We start from the raw sequence: 12,284 nt of genomic DNA on the forward strand, positions 1-12,284 counted from the left end.
CGGGTGGAGGGGAGGATGGAAATATATACACACTTTTAAAAAAATAATAGAGATTCTGTATACTCAGTGGTTTCTAGTTTCTCCCAGAGAAAACACCTTGTGTAACTATAGTATAATACCACCGTCAGGAAATTCACATTGATACAATTCACCAACCTTTGAGGTTTCACCAATTTTATGTGCATTTGTGTGTGTGTTTAGTTCTATGTCTTTTTGTCATATGTGTAGATGTATAATCACTACTGTAGTCAAGACATAGAATAGTTCTACCATGTAAATTTTATGTTTTGGTGTACTTCAAGAACTCTCTCTCCCTCGGTTTAGTCCTTTGATCCCTTCTCTTTTCAGAACTCACTGAGCCTACTGCTCTCTTTCTTCAGAAACATGTATATCACATTCTGAATTTTTAAAATCATATTATCCTCTATAAAATCCATTATCAAACCTACCTTAGGAAAAATGGAAAACACCCAAAGTGTACCATCCCAAAGCACTGTGGATTCACAGACTCACACCCCTTCTTTTTCCCTCTACTAACGTGTTTACCACAGTGATATATTTTTCTGCTCTGAAGACAATATAAAAATTGTCAAATACTTATATTGGTTAAAAATAGCACCATGGTATGCAATACACATTTACAATGCCTACACAGGTATGAGCATTCAGCTAATTCTCTAAACCCTGGTGTTTGTAGAAAATTAACACTCACTTTTCTACAACGTCTACTGCTTCTCTGTTTCAACAAGGAAACAATCTTAGCTCTCTTGAGCACAGATGTGATTTTCTAAAGTAATTGATAACCTTAGCAGTAGCCTTACTACGATACAGAAAACAAAACAAAATGGACTATAATATACATTTACTTAAAATTACACTTCACTCAAAACATAATTTTAATTATTTATAGAAATTTATTTTATACAGTAGAAATACTGAAATGTTCTACTCTAAAACATTGTCTGCTGATTTTTAGTGAGTGCCTTCCATTGGCCGGTAACTGTGATATTCTTCAGGAATAAGAAATAAGTAAGAATTGTTATCTATCCTCAAGGAGTGTGAGGGTTAATAGTGAGTGTCAACTTGATTCTCAAGGATACAATATTGATCTTGGGTGTGTCTGTGAGGGTGTTGCCAAAGGAGATTAACATTTGAGTCAGTGAGCTAGAGAGAGCAGATGCACCCTTAATCAGGTGGGTGCCATCTAATCAGCTACCAGCAAATATGCATGATTCTTCAGCATATGCTGCTTATCCAAAATTATGTAATGTGTTCAAATCAGCCACCATGGGAGCATATTCAGGACCACAGATGACAAGTATTTAAACAGCCAAACATTTTGAACTAGAGGTAAAAATACAATTGCCTTTAGTTTCTTAGTAAAAAATGTACAGTCATAGATTTCATTGAATTACAGCTAATGGGTTCTTACAGGTCACATGATCTTTTAAAAATATCAGTGAAAATAACTGTAGTCATAGTAAAATGTTATCAATAATATATCACCATTATGATCATGACAATATTGTGAGTAATACTAGTCACAATTAACAATATTGTGATTAATATTATATCACACTTTGGAGATTGCAAGCTGCCCTCATAGACATCATATGTCATCCTGGCTTTGAGAAGTTGCCAACATGGTTATTTATGTGTTATATTTGACAGATGAGTAAAAAATGTAAAAAGGTAAAGTAAGGACATATGTAAGTAGTCTTTACTTAACATATGTAAAAAATGTAGAAAGGTTAACTAAGTAACATGGCAGAGCTAAGACTGAACTAAGATGCTTCTTTATCTTCTAAAATAACAAGTGTATGATAATCTTAAATGTAAAATGGACAACTCATTTAAAACATGGAGAAGGTCAAAGACTCTCAAAAGCAAGGATTCCCCTGTTAATCTGTTTATTCCTAGTGCATAGTGTATTAATTAGTAGGTGCCTAATATTTATTGGTTGATTAATAAATGATTAATGAACAGTGAGAGTGAATAAACACACTCTCTCCTTCTCTCAAACTAAACATATAACAATTCTGTGATATATAGTATGGTTGTTAGCTAAAAATAAGCAATCCAAAGATTATTTCTAAATGCTTAGGTGGTAGCAAGTTCAGAATCAAACACACACACACACACACACACACACACACACACACACAGACAGAGAGAGAGAGAGAGAGAGAGAGAGAGAGAGAGAGAGAGATGCATGTACTAATCAAGCTACTCTACCAAATTCCATTGCTAACAAAATCTTCAGCAGGAGTTCACTACACTTCCTAATAATTTACCTTCATTTTCAGTATGTCACAAAGACATTGGAATCAAAGACATTTAAGTGGTAATAAAAGACACCTATTCAGTACTTCTGTGACTGGAAAAATCAGTTACAGCCTCTGAACCATAGTTTCCTCATCTGTAATATAAGGCTATAATAATGTTATTGAAAGATCACTGTAAAAAATAAGGACAATGTTTTAAAAGCACCTACCACAGTATCTACATATAGTAGGTGCTCAGAAATGCTGGCACTTACTTGCTACAGTTCTTAGAATAGGTTTTTGTCATGGAAAAAAAAAATACATCAGTCTTTCCTCCTAGAAGCATTTAGTAACAGAATCAGGATTACCCATGCTAAGGAAAGCCAACATCGTGCTCAAAAGAGTCAGAGCTGGGAATCACTTAGAAACATGTGTGCAGTACCAGAAATGATGCCCATTTTATGTTGTGATGTTGTGCACCAAGAAATGAAACCACACAGTCCTGCTAACGGAGACCATTTGCAGCCACCATCCGCACCAAGTGGAGAGCATTTCTCAGGCAGATACGAAGAACAGACGGTGGTATTTCTCAACTGCAAGCCCACAGCCATGAAACTTAGCATATGCAGGCATCCTTTTTACCCTGAAGAAAAGTGACTTTTAAGGAAATGAAATAGCAGCTGTATGAATCCCAACCAGGAGATGAAAGTGGGGAGGAAGAGAAAGGAGAGAGTGAGAGAGACAATGAATTGGAGAATCATTTGTACCCATCTTCTCGAGTACAGGCAATACACATCAAAGACAAAATAGTTGGGCGTTAAAAAGCCAAAATGCAGGTGACAGAGGGTGAAGATAAAACACTAGGAAAAGAAATAAAAGCTTCAGTACTTAAGATATATTGATTCTATCCAAGAAAAGGCACAACATGAAGCATCCCTGATGAGTAACTGGATTATGAGTAGCTAGAATTAACATGAAAATTATGATTTAAAAAATTATTAGGACTCCATGTTTGGGTCCCCTTCCTTGAACACTCCCTTCGTGGAAGCTGTTTTCCTCTCTCCTGGATGTCCCCTCTGGAGTCCCCTTCCACACTCTCTTGTGGAAGTCTGTCTTCCCCTCCTAAACTCTATCTCTCTCTATTCCCTTCTATTCAGTGTGGAAGCTGCTTTCCTCTCCTGGATTCCACTTTTCTGGATTCTCTCACTCGGTGTGAGAGTTAGCTGTTTCTTTCTCTCTCCTTCTCCTGTTTCTCTCTCTTTAAATAAATCACTTCTGCAAACAACAACAAAAAATTATTAAAAATCACATTCAAAAAGATGAGGAGAAAAATATGAACACAAAATCCTACTACTAATGAGTAACAGAAGTTAAGCTCAGTGCTTCATAGCTGTCCATTTAATCTTCATCAAGTAGGTATTTTATTATCAATAATTATAATAGAGGCTCAGAAACATTTATTATTTTAACCAAAGCCAATGGCTTAATTCCGGATTTCTGACATTTTTATTTACATAGGCCTCAAACATAAATGTGTATTAGAATCTCCAGGAGTGCTTATGAAACCAAAGATTGCTGGGCTCCATTCCCAGAGTTTCTAACTTAGGGCCCAAGTGTTTACACTTTTCACTCATTCCCAAGTAATGCTGCTGGTATAGCCAACATACACTTTGAGAAGCATTGTTCTACTGCAGGATACCATGAAAGACCAAGATTTATCATTTAGTGTTACACCTTTATTCTACCCCAGATCCAACTATTCAAAGAAGGAATAGACTAGAATCATAATTGGAATGATTAATCTCAACAAGAACTGCTAGAGGGTTTTGGAAATATGCATACATTATAAGGGATTATCATTCTTTTTTTGGTTGAGTAAAGTCTCCAGGAAGCCGAGAGTCTGTGTGTGTGTGTGTGTGTGTGTGTGTGTGTGTGTGTGTGAGAGAGAGAGAGAGAGAGAGAGAGAGAGAGAGAGAGAAATTCAAAGAGCTGATGGAAAGGGACTGGAAGCAGAGAAATTAGAGACAAAGAGGCAGCATCTGTGGAGGGACAATTGAGTGCCTTGGTGTGTGCATGCATGGTGAGCTAGAGAGAGCACAAAGTGCAGGTCTTGCAATCTAATCAGAGAGCTATTAGAAGCCCAGTGACTTTCCAGAAGTAAGACAGGCCAGTCAGGAATTTTGAATTAGAATAAAACCATTACAAAGAGTGGAATATGTTGCCATAGGGTCAAGTTGCTGTGTTTTTATTTTGGAGCTAATCTAGCATAGTAGGGAGTGTTGATGTTTACGCAACATCTAGTTGCCCTCTACTTTCTTGCTCCCAGCATCTTTACTCTGTTCAAACAGAACTGTATCCAGACCCCACCCCCAGCATAAATCATGATTTGTCTAACAGGAATTTTTCTGGTAGTAAGACTATATCTCCTAGCCCAGGAGATATAACCAGTCTACAAGGTGACTTTTGGAAATTATTTTCCTTTGTGATAAAATACATAGTTATATAAGAAAAAGATGCCATTCCTTCTTTAGACTTTGTTTTGTGAGAACTTGATACTTAGATTCACAGCAGTCATCTGGTAAATCTGAAGAGAGTGATTCCAAGGGAAGTAGACAGTTGAGTACTTGAACTGCCTACCTGCACATTTCATGTTAAATGGGACAATTAAATGCTGTATTTCTTTGTTCATTCTTATGGTTTGAGAACCTAGTTGATGCAACTGGGAAATGAGATGTGATCTTTAACTGTCCCTAGCAACGCTAACGCCAATTCTATCAGTGACTTCAGTGTTTATGCCGTGAAGCAAGACACTTTGGTAGAACATTTGAGGATACATTAAACTTTCTAAATTATAATTGTGACCATTCTACTCCTCTAGTTAAACACTTTCATGAAACCCAATATAGGACTGAGTTCAGGTTCCTATAGAGACTTTTGCTTTCTACCCTAGATTTAGTCTGTTTGCTTCCCACTGACTGCCTCCCACTTTAGGCTTCAGTCATTCCAAATATCTTACTCTTGCTCACAAATCTATTGTGCAACCAGTGCCTTTTAATGTCCTGTGCACTTCCCCAACTATATTACATTCTTCTTCTGTTCCTTTCACATCCTCATCTGGATAATTCCAACTAATCACTCCAGCCTGAGATAATACCTTATGCAGGAAGCCTTCCCTAAGACTCCTCATACAGAATTACAGGCCAGTCTCTGTGTTCCCACTGTACTTCTGCTTTAACTCTCATTGATGTATTCATCATATAGCATTAAGATAACCCACTAATATGCATCCCTTCTTTATTATACCAGATGGTGTTTAAGGAAAGGTGCAATAGTTTTCATTTTGTATTTCTAGTGCCTAGACAAATAATTGGCCCTTAATTAAAAAAAAAATCTTTTGACTGGAAGACAAAAACTAGATTAATATCTAAAACACTGATCATGACAACATATTCTGCTTCTAGTAGCTTGAAATAAGAGACTATTCAATCTGTAAGCAACAGTGAATACTCCTGATTTATACATGACTATGATTACTGAGTATTACTTCTCCAGCTGTCACTCACAGATGAAAGATTGCCCAGAGGCAGAGGGAAACCAGAAGGGTAATTTAAATTGTTTCTACTGGGATTTAAAATCTTTGACCCTTCCAAAATGAACGTTAAAAAGAATAATATTATCTGTTATTGTAATGTGTATTATAGTTCACAAAGCACTCTGTGGGTGTTTATATTATATAATAGTCACGATAACCCCAGATATAACTATTGTGTTGAAGATAAATGAAAGATCAGAATCCCCATATAGTCTTAAAAATTACAGAAGATCCCTGAGAGACTTCTTTACTTGGAGTGTCTCTATCAGCAACTACTGTATTACAAACAGTAAATTATTTTCATTTAAAATAACCATAAACCCATTTTATGTTAATGTATTTTATAAAAAATTACTGTTTTACAAGCAAATATGATTGAGAAGATGGCCATTAGTTTACACTTTTGTAAATCTCTCTAATACTTGGTTTAAAAGAACCTGAAGAATTCCCACATCTGCTGTTGTGTTCAATTTTTGTGTAGTATTGTGCCATGTAGTCTCTGGGAAATTCCACTGCACACTTATGAGAGATAGAATAGAACTGGCAAGTCATGGCAGGGTTACAGTTTTTACTTTGCTTGCAGATCCACTGAAAGAAACTGAAGAGAGACTCTCGGGAGTCTCATAATCACACTTTGAGTCTAACTGCTAGGTTAGACTAACCAAGACAGATTACATGACTTATAGAAGTCAAACAACTAATAAATGCCTGACGTAGGATGTGAAATGGAACCATTTATTATCAAGCCAGAGGTTAAGTTTCAGGTCTTGTATAAGCATGTTTAATGTAGTGTTCTGTTTACAGCTGATGTGACAATTCAGTGGTTATTAACCAATAGCTAATCCAGAAAAGAAAAAAAAAAGTGAAACTGTTTTGGTTTTTTACCAGTACATCAGCTAAAGTAATAGTGTGAATAGTGAGATTCAGTTTGGGTCAGTCAACTGAGGTTGAGGTTGAGGTGTTTCTGACATGCATAGGATTGGCTGAGACACACAGGTGAAATTAGCCAGAGATCAGGCGTACCATTTCCAATTAAGTTGAAGGTTTTTAGTGGAGCCATTGTTTGGTTGCTTTCTAAAGTACAGAAATTGAGAATGAGGTTCCAGAAAGAAAATATTGATTAGAATCCAAGGAATTCCATATGCATTATGCAGGTATTTTAATTGAATTGTTCTCAAACATAAGGAGAAAATACTAAAGTGGTAATAATTTAAATTTGAAGAGAAATCTCTCTGAAATGGTCTCTAAGGTGTTACGCCATCATGTACATAATGCCTTAGATGAAACCGGAAACCTCTCATTCATTCTAACCTTGTCTGGGAAAAGAAAACATGATTAAGACAATCGTGGAAGAGAGAGAGCTTAGATTAGGATATTTGATTTGCGCTCATATTTATTTAGATTTGGATATGATATTAAGTCAAAACATGTAAACTTATTTTAATTAATTCTATTGGCCAGCCAATACAGTTAATGTTTATTATTTCAGTAAATATTTCAATGACAAACACAGTCAGGGAAAAGGACATTCCCTGAGGATTTTAAGATAGTTAAAATACAGTTTATCTAGCCAAAACTGATAATTATAATAACCTTGGTTGGGCAGGAGAGGTATAAGGAATGAAAGCTTGTTTTGGGAAGAGGGTGGCTTCAACTAATTCCTGAATGATGAACAGAAGTTACCCAGATGAAAAATTGAACATATTTACACAATCCATATGTGTCAAGATAAATAATGAATGTCCAATGTAATGTGATCTCATTAAAATTTAATAACATAATAGGTTCAATATTTTTGGTCCCCATTTTAGAGTTGGCAAAAAATAAAAATAAAAACATACCAGCATTGTCTAAAGTGATGTGTTTAATAAACAAAATGATTAGTATTTGAACATAGTCTGAGTTCAAAGCATTTCAATAAAGCACAGCAAGATGGCATGTCACAGACACAGATGTGAGGATACCTGGTATATTCATTGCAAGAAGGTGAAAATGTATCCAGGAAAAATTGTAAATGGAAAAAAGATTAGGAGACACCACTGAAGGAGTGCGTAGGACTAGATCTCTGAGGTGACGAGAAATTTCTCCTGTAAGAACGTGGGTGGCTACATTTGCATTTTAGAAAGGGCTTTCATGTAGATAGCAAAACATTGCCAAGAGATAGTTTAAAACTAAAATTTAATGTTGGAAAATGCTCAGAGATTTCAAAAGCAACAAATTAAATTTGTAAACACAAGTAAAAGATTATTCTGATGCTCTGTTCAAGTTTTATAAAAACCAAAGGGAAAAATTGTGTTAACAAAAGACCAGTGAGATTTGCAGAGCAAATAACTTTGCTATTTTCATTTATTATTATTATTTTAAATGTTTGTGGGTACATAGTAGGTGCATATATTTACGGGGTACTCAAGATTTTTTTTTTTTTTTTTTTGAGACGGAGTTTTGCTCTTGTTACCCAGGCTGGAGTGCAATGGAGCGATCTCGGCTCACCGCAACCTCCGCCTCCTGGGTTCAGGCAATTCTCCTGCCTCAGCCTCCTGAGTAGCTGGGATTACAGGCACGTGCCACTATGCCTAGCTAATTTTTTGTATTTTTAGTAGAGACGGTGTTTCACCATGTTGACCAGGATGGTCTCGATCTCTCGACCTCGTGATCCACCTGCCTCGGCCTCCCAAAGTGCTGGGATTACAAGCTTGAGCCACCGCGCCCAGCCCTCGAGATGTTTTGATACTGGCATGCAAGGTGAAATAAGCCCATCATGGAGAATTGAGTAGCTTTCTCAAGCATTTATCTTTTCAGTTACAAACAATCCAATTACATTCTCTAACTTATTTTAAAATATACAATTAAGTTATTAACTACAGTCACCCTAGAACTATATTTTCTAAAAGCAATCTGCAGACTGGGGAGGTGAAAGCACACTTCAAAGAGGGTCTAGGATGCTGGAGATTATGAAGGCAAAGACTGCAGGGCAGGGCAGGGGAGGGGAGTCAGGGGAATGAGGAACAGAGGCTGGACCAAATGAACTTTAAGCCCCAACTCGTCAGTCTCTCTTAATTGGCTGGTTCCAGGTGGCCAGTCAGTTGACTCCAGGTAATTTGTTAGTGGTCAGCTGGAAATTTCTAGCTGCAGTTCTTTTTAGGAACTGTTCTTTGACTCAGTTGCAGAAAAACAGGTTCTGCAACACTTTATCTAAGGACACATCACAATGTGACTGCCCTCTCACCTTGCCATGGCCTCTTGGTTCTGCTTTAACATTTGAGCTGCAGGGAGTCCCTCTTGTCTGCCAATTGGAGGCACAAGTTGACACATTCTTCTGCTCCAGGCTCTCAGTTTGTAAGTCCACATTTTTAATGTTTTATAATTATGGTTTGGACAGAGATCTAAAAAGTTGAAAAGGACTCTCTGCTATTTGTCAGAACTTTATGATAAGCTCTCTAAGGAGAGGCTCATTCTTATTTGAAATAAAGTTAAGATTAGTCATTCCAAAGGTATCTCCACTGCAAAATATGCTAACTTAACCAAAGCCCTGTATGTTGCTAAGTCAGATTCATAAAACTGTCCCATACTTGCTGGAATAACCTCTTTAAGAGGGCAAAGCCACAGTGGCAAAGGGAAATAAGAGCTCAAAAAAACTAGTGAGGAAGAGTAAAACAATGAGGTTAATTGCAGCAATAGGTTTAATCCAAGCTTCAAATGGTAGGTACCAAGTTGTAAGTGAAGAAGAAATATTCAAGTATCAAAGATGCCAGTATCTGAGGTTGTTAAATTTGAAGTCTTATAGCAAATGAAAGCTCAGAATAATGTAAAGGAAGCCAATATTGAGCAAGAATTAATGGATAAAAGTGTGTGAAAAATCCCAATGTACTTATATGAGATATCCTGAGTAAAGATGATTTTCACATTTTGGGCTATTTCTATGCTTTGGAAAGATTCTGGAATAAAATAACAAAACTGTATATCATGTGGTTTATAAAGTCAAAACTAAACACTGAGCAATAACTTGGCATGTCAGTTTTGTACAGAAAGCAGACAAGGCTACACAAATGTTCACAATCCCAGAATTCCATTACTTTCTCAACCTTTAACCACATATGTTATTTACACATTGTTAAGGTTAGAAAATCATGCCCGAATATATGGTGCTTTGACATGGAGAACTAAAGGAGCAAATGAAGAGAGCCTCAAGGTCTCTCTGATCCTATCCCTCAACTCTCTCAACCCTTTGTCTCTTCCAAAGCATAGGATGAAGCTGTTCTCTGAGGTTCCCTTATTTACCTAGAAACTGGACTCCCAAAGAGGAACATAATTGCCTTCCATCCCCTCCCAGAAACCACACTACTAATAGCAAAAAACACTGAGGAATGCAACCACACAAAATAGATTGAGGAATGCAATCACACATGGATGGACTTTTCCACAAGATGATGTCTTCTTCTTAGTCACATTCCAATTTTAAAGAGAATTATTTACAAGTTAATTTTTATCTTTTGGGGTCCATTTATTCTTCCTAGTAATTATTTATCCTTCAAAAGAATTGAGCATATTTCCCTTACTTCCTTCACCCTATTGGAGACGGTACATAAATATCAAACATCTGGCCTTTTTTTTGAGTTTTTATATTACATGTGACTCCTGTGCATAGATGTGTATGTAGTAAAGTTGTTATGCTTTTCTCTTGTTAACCTATCTTGTTAAGGGGTGTTACAGAGAAAGGGATCACCTTCTTTCTGCCCCTACAATATAAAAGGAAAGATTTTTTTCTATCATATGATAGAAATTAGAAACAATACCTTGACAGCCTGAGAGCAAAGAGCATGCCCATCACCCAAATCTTGGTTTCTAAAACTATTCTTCAAAAAAAAGGAACCAGGACTCCATGGAAAAATGGTTGATTCTAAGATTGGGATAGAAACCATATGCAGTAAGCTTGGGATACATGCCAGAAAGTAAGCACTAAAGGAGGAAAGGGTTGGAGGAGGGGGAGGGGAGGGGGAAGGAGAGAGGGAGGAAAGAAAGGAAAACCCATATTGATGGTAGCATGTCAAAAGGACACAGGAGTCAACTGAATGAACTCCCAAGCACCAAAGTTGGAACAGTTCAAGCAACAAAATAAAGCCATATTGTATAATCACACAAAGTATAAAATAAATATGTGTAAGTTTGTACTAATATAAATAAAATATTGAATAAATTGATAAATGAATGGAGGGAAAGAGACACATCTCCGACTTAGAAAAATTCCATGTAATTTCTGTAAATATTCTGCCCAATCCTTAAGTATGGATTGGGAGTAGTTAGTTCTTGCCAATGAATTTAGCATGAAAAAGGGAAATCAATGAAAAAGAAATTACAGTGGAGACACCTGACAAAGGCTATTTCAACAAAGTGATCAAGGTTATCATTAACAATAATAGTATGGGTCTAGTGAGGTAGTCGTGCCTGTAACCCCACAACTTTGGGAGGCAAAGGTGGGAGAATAGCTTGAGGCCACAAGCTTAAGATCAGACTGGAAAACATAGCAAGACCTGTGTCTCCAACAAAATTTAAAATTAGCTGGGTGTGGTAGTGTATTCCTAAATACTTGGGAAGCTAAAGCAAGAAGATGACTTGAGCCTGGGATTTTGAGGCTGCAGTGAGCTATGAGCATTCCACCACACTCTAGCCTGTGTAACAGAAAAAGACCCTGTCTCTTAAAAAAGAAAAAAAAAAAATTAGCATATATCCTTGATTATGAGATAAAAATATTTACCTCCTTTTTTTCTTCCTCCCCCAAATCCATTAACTCCAGTCAAAGCATGAGAAAAAAAAATAGACACATTCCAGTTGAGTGGTATTCTACCAAATATTCCTTAAAACTATCAAGGTCATTAAAACCAAGGGAAATGTGAGAAACTGTCACAGCCAAGAGCAACCTAAGGATACAAGAATAAATGCAATCATGGTATCTTAGATGAGATCCTGGAACAAAAAAATAACATCAACTTGAAACTAAGGTAATCTAAATAAAGTATGGACTTTAGTTAGTAGCAGTAAATCAATACGGGCTAATTAATTGCAACAAATGTACCATATAAATATAATCTGTTAATAATTGGGGAAACTACAGTTTTCTGTAATTCCTCAACTGTCCTAAACCTGATATCTATTTTAAAAAAAGAGAGAGAGAGAGAGAGAGAGAGAAAAATTTTTCCCAGTCACACAAAATATCAATGTTAATTTTCCTTTCTCCTTCTACCTCGCTTTTTTGCCACATGCAGATAGGAATTTCGTGGAGTTCACAGCGCTAAAGGAAGTATAGTTTTTTGTCATTCTCTTGCCAATTTAATTTTGCAGACTGAATAATTATTCCACAATTAAAATACATTGAAAACAGATTGTACTTTTAATGTAAATTTAGGGTACAGAACAAGAATATGAAGACATCA

Source organism: Saimiri boliviensis, chromosome 1 (assembly GCF_048565385.1).
Source record: "Saimiri boliviensis isolate mSaiBol1 chromosome 1, mSaiBol1.pri, whole genome shotgun sequence".
NCBI classification, from domain to species: Eukaryota; Metazoa; Chordata; class Mammalia; order Primates; family Cebidae; genus Saimiri; species Saimiri boliviensis.